Source organism: Cynocephalus volans, chromosome X (genome assembly GCF_027409185.1).
Source record: "Cynocephalus volans isolate mCynVol1 chromosome X, mCynVol1.pri, whole genome shotgun sequence".
Classification (NCBI taxonomy): domain Eukaryota; kingdom Metazoa; phylum Chordata; class Mammalia; order Dermoptera; family Cynocephalidae; genus Cynocephalus; species Cynocephalus volans.
Window position 1 is genome coordinate 150,163,594 of NC_084478.1, and position 6,000 is coordinate 150,169,593.

Sequence of the window (6,000 nt, forward strand, 5' to 3'; positions counted from 1 at the left end):
CTGCATTTCGAAGTGCCATGTGCTGAAGGACAGCATGTTCAGTATGAATAATACTCTGTATTTCACGCCAGACTTTTTTATATCCCTTAATTGACTCACTTCTTTATACTCCCTTTTGAAACAAAATACTTTTTCTCTCAATCTTACCAAAGCCCCTGCTCTGACCCCTTCATAAAGTGACCCATACAAAGTGACTCTTCTAGAAAAGTTAAAAGCCTGTAATAGAGAAACCAAACCATAACTCTAAATGCAACTCCAGCCTTATCCTTCAACCATTCCAGCTGCTGAAGAACTATGAAAGTTGAATAAATCTCTCACTGCTGTGTCTGTAATACCTTCTTCCATGAGAGTGATGAATTCAAACCAGGATGCTCCCTCTACATATCTCAGCAATCTTCAGGTCCCATTCAGATCTCCTCAATGCACTTTGTTTTGAACTATAGAATCTCCAAGCTTTGGAGTCTGGTTTTCCCCTCAGAGGCCATTATCTAACTTCCCCACTACATTCTTATTATACCACTACATTCTGATTCACCTATTTAAAGATCTCTAAGATTAAGAACTTCAATAAGCTCTTGGAATAGTTTAGCTGTACCAAGACCATGCGCCATATATAAGGGGCCACCCATATTGGTGAAGGTGATACTGAAAATTCAATTCTTCTACATGATGTAAGAAAGCCTCTTAGTACAAGTCATTTGTTCATAGTAAAAGTGCAAGTCTCTATGGATTTTCTGCTTCAGAGGCAGTAAAAGGCTATGTTACAGAGATGGCACATGCTTGATATCATGAGAACTACTAAATCCCTGAATCATATGGAACATCAATCAAATATAATTATCCCAGTAATCATTAGCCCGTGATCCAGAAGCATACCACCTCTGTATAAGTTTATTTGATTTGGTTTCGAGTCAATCAAAAGTCAGGCTCTCAGATACTACAAGTCCACATTAAAGCATGTATTGTTTATTCTTTGAAAGAACAAATAGCACTGTAAGGCGCAGAGAAGAAAGAGAAACATTGGATTAGTTTTGGAAATTTGAATGCAGAAGATTGTCTAAGACGTTAGACATTAAGTTCTGGTAAGCAACATCCCTTTGAGGCAGTGCAGGTGCCCCTTTGAGAAGATCAAAATGGCAAGATGGGTTCAGACTACTAACAGCCAGTGGCTTTCAACAGAGAAAGAAGGAGAGTGGGTCATTGTCTTGAGGGTAAATCAAGTTCACTATGCTAAAGATACTAGGCAGCTAAATTGTGCAGGTATATGCCATCTTAGATATTGAGGAGTAGTAAGAGGTAGACAGCCAGTCTGAAGTCCTAGCCTGGGAGAGGGCATGGCATTCAGTTTCATCTACAGATGCCCATGAGGACTCAAAATTCACCAGCATTGCGTACATTTTATTAAGAGGACATAGGTAATTTTTAAGTTTTCTCACACAAACTTTCAGCCTATGATCAGCAGAAAAGAGATATAATCCTTGAGAGAAATGTGGAAATAAAATTCAAACTGTATGAAATTTCCTTCTCACTGAAATATAGAATTCCATGTTGATTAGTGCCCAGTGATGACAGTTCTATTTTTACTATTCTCTATAGAGTTAATTTGTGCTGAAGTTTTTCCTAAAAAAAAAAAAAAAGGAAACATTTAGTTTTTGAAAACTATAGCAATTGGATAGATCCTTATATTTAAATTTTTAAGCACAGAAAGCTCTAAATAAACAGATACATTCATATTTATTTTTAAAATGATATTTGAATTATAATAAGGCTCAGTATGTAAAAACAAGTATAGACAACACTTGGAATAAATTTAGGGTGTTTGAAAACAGGCAAACATTAAATTTTCCCTTGTTTCAGCTAAATACAAATATGGCATCTGGAATGAGGAGGCCTTTTGATAAACTTGAGGGAACAAGCATGAAAATGGTTAGAAGAAGGTTAATGTTCAGTGCAAGACAACAAGCATGAAGATGACCCCTGGGATAGGTTGTGGCTTAGTGTGAAACAACAAATGTGAAGATGACGCTGGAGTAATGGTAAGGTTCACTGTGAGAAACCAAGTGATAATATGACAGCTGGAACATAGCTAAGATTCGCTGTGAAAAAAACAAGTATGAAGATAAATGCTAGATTTAGGTTAAGATTCACAGCGTGACAACAAGCATGAGGACTACCCGCATAGAATTAAACTTTAAAGTGAGACAACAAGCATGAAGATGACTGCTGGAATAAGATTATGGTTCATTGTGAGACAAGCATAAAAATGATCTCTAAAATTAAGTTAAGAATAACTGTGCGACAGCAAGCATGTAGATGAATCCTGGAATTTGTTTACAGTTCAGTGTGATACAACAGGCATCAAAGATGAACACTGGAATAAGGTTAAGATTCAGTGTGTGACAACCAGCATAAGGTGACTGCCGGAATGAAGTCATGGTTCAAAATGAGACAACAAGCCTGATGTCAACTACTGGAAGAGGGTTAGGATTCATTGTGACGTAACCGTGAATATGACTGCAGAAATAAGATTAAGACTGAGTGAAAGAAAATGGGCATCAGGATGACCACTGGAATAAAGTTCTTCCTCAGTGTGAGATAACAAGCATGAAGAAGACCACAAGAATAAGACTAACATCTAGTGGGTGACAGCAAGCATGAACCTGACACTTGGAATAATCTCATGGTTCAGAATAAAGAAACAAGGATGAAAATTACTTCTGGATTAAGGTTATAGTTCACCGTGGGAAAACAAGCATGAAGATAACTGCTGAGTAGGATCAGTGTTCAATGTGAAACAACAGGTAAGGTGATGACTACTGGAAGAAGGTTAATATTTAGTGTGAGACAACAGGCGTGATGAACTCTGGAAGAACATTATGCTTCAGTTTGACTCAAAAAGTATAAAGATGACCAAAGGAATAAAGTAAATTTTACGGTATATGTAAACAAGCATAAAGATGACAAATGGAATAAGGTTACGGGTCAGTATGAGACCACAAGGATAAAAATGACACTTGGAATTGGTTTACAGATCATTGTGATGAAACAGACATAAAGACAAACACTGGAATAAAATTAAGATTCCGGACGAGGCACTAAGCATGAATATGTCTGCTGGAAGGAGGTTAAGCTTCGGTGTGTGTCAGTAAGCAAGTAGATGATATGGTTCTGCTTCAGTGTAAAGCTATGAGCAGGAAGATGGCCATTAAAATAAGAATATGCTTCAAGGCGATAAGGTGAGCATGAAGCTGACTGCAGTAATATGGTTAAGTTTCAGTGTGGCACATAAACATGATGGTGAATGCTGAATTAAGGTAAAGGTTCAATGTGAGACTGCAAGTATGAAGATGACTGCTGGAATAAAACTAAATTAATTGTCAGACAACAAGTATGAAGATGACTGATGAAATAGGGTTAAGGTTCAGTGTAAAACAGAAAGCAGAAAGATCGCCATTGGAAAAAGGGTCTGCTTCAGTGTGAGACAACAAGCATGAAGATGTCTCCTGGGATAAGGCTAAGGTTTGATGTGTGAAAAATATGCAGGTAGACGACTTACTGAAAAGTCATGGTTCACTTGGGAATAAAACCCTTGATAATGAGTGAGTAAAGTTTCTGATGTAAGAACACAAGTATGAAGAACACCACCTGATTAAGGTTAAGGATCACTGTGAGATGATAAACATGAATATGACATCTGAAATAAGGTTCTTGTTCAGATTGAGACCACAAGCCTGGAGCTGATATAAGTTAGGGATCACTGTGAGATGCAGGCGTAAATCTGACCACGGGAATAAGGTTAATTTTCTGTGTGAGAAAACAAGCATGATGATAACCACTTGAATAAAGTTAAGGTTTAAGGCCAAATAACATGCATGAAGATGAACACTTATGTATAAGGTTCAACTGGTTGTAATGTAGGAGAAGCCTAATATTAATAAGTGGACTGATACTTAAAATAAAAATGCTCCACTTGAGCATTTGGAAAGTCATTTGAATGGTGTCTGACGTCAATTGTACTGTACAAAAATTATCTCCTAATGGTTTATGTAATGAATGTAGACTGGGGGGAAATGTGCAAGGTTCAGTGTGAGACACCAAGCATGAAGATGAACACTGGGATAAATTTAATATTATGCCTAAGAGAATAAGCATGATGATGACTATTGGTAAAAGGTTACAGTTTAATGTGAGTCAACAAGGATGATGAAAGTTAGAATAAAGTTAAGTTCCAGTATGGGACAACAACCATAATGAGGACAACTGCAATAACATAAAGATTTATTGTGAGACTAATAGTATGAGGATGACTGCTCGAATAAGATTGTGGTTCACTGTGAGACAACAAGCGTGCCTTGCAGATGACCACTAGAAAAGGGTAAGATTCACTGTAAGATGCCATGTAAGTCTGGCCTGGCAGTAAGTTTTAAGTTAAAAGTGAGATACAAGTATGATGAGGTTCAGTGGAGTAAGTTTAAGGTTGATTGTGGGACAACAAGAACAATAATACTTGAAAACATTACTGTTCAGGAGAAAACAAACATTAAGATGAGGACTCAAATATTGATAGTGTACAGTGTATGACAACAGCATAAAAATGACTGCTACAGGTTCCAGCTCGGTGGGGAATCCATAGCTGCCACATCAGAGCTGATACGGGGGGAAAATGGGGCTACCTGCGCTGGGTTCCTGGGCAGCAGTTGCAATGGCCACTTCCACCTCCTCCCATCTGTAATCAGTGATGGGTACCACTACATAAAACACATTGTGAAGGGATAAAAGAAAAAGAGAACAGAGGAGGAGCAGAGAGTTGATTACAACTGTCCGGACAGTGAGCAAATGCAAAAGGAAAAAATATATTAAAACAAATCTAGGACAAATGAGCACGGAAAAAATTGAATACCAGCAGGATGGAATATATTCTGTGTAACATATTCTATAACAAGTGTAACAGGTGTGACAGATTCTGTGGCAGAGAGTGAATCTGCTTATATGCAGACTTGGACTGGTCAAAATTCAATCCCTACTTTAGCTCAGGTTTGTGTAGCTGGATCAGGAATAAGAATAGGCTTCCCAGCTGTAACTCTAGTGCAGTTACCTTTGGGCCAAATTGTACATGTCTAGGGAATAATTCAGACACCAACAAACATTGGTTATTAAGTTACCACAAATACAAACTGTTTAGGTAGCAATAATTGCAGAGTCATATGAGTCTGCAGAATCAGAATGTGTAATTTATTCTGACAAATATTAGAAAAATCCTTTCATGAAGACTCTCTTATAGAAAAAGACTGAATGAACTTTGCTGTGATGTGCTTGGTGTTCCCAAGTTTGAAGATGAAATATCAGAGGAAGAAGGAATGCCACCTAACTTGCTGCCATTGCAGTACCAACTAGTATGTATCAGACTTCCATGGGGCAATACGTTATGTATGCTGCAACACGATATGACATAGTACTAGCTTTAAGTTTTCTCTGGTTAGTTTGAAGCAACTCGGGTTTTTGCATTAAATTGTTTCATTTAAAAATGCATCATTAATACCTAAACTATGAATCATGGAATGAAAAGTGTGTGTTAAAGTGAGAGATTTGTACTGACAGCTGTCATACACTTTTGAAAGTGTCTTAGTCAATTTGGGCTGCTATAACAAAGTACCATCCACTGAGTGGCTTATAAACAATAGATATTTATTTTTTACAGTTCTGGAGGCTGGAAGTCCAAGATCAGGGTGCCAGCATGGTCAGGTTTGGATGAGGGCCCTCTTCCAAGTTGCAGACTGCTGACTTCTCATTGTATCCTCACATGGCAAAAGGAGGTTGAGAGAGCTCTCTGGGGTCCCTTATATAAGGGCATTAATCCCACTCATGAAGCTTATACCCCCATGACATGATCACTTCCCAAATGCCCTACCTCCTCATACCATCACACTGTAGATCAGGATTTCAACATATGAATTTTGGGGGAAAACATTCAGTCCATTGCAGAAAATAAAAATTTATACT

At 37.8% G+C, this 6,000-nt stretch overlaps 1 pseudogene; it reads left to right on the forward strand.

Annotated features, from left to right (window-relative positions):
- The first annotated feature begins 3,162 nt into the window (after positions 1-3,162).
- On the forward strand, positions 3,163-5,485 carry LOC134368472 (cAMP-responsive element modulator-like; annotated as a pseudogene).
- The last annotated feature ends 515 nt before the right edge of the window (positions 5,486-6,000 follow it).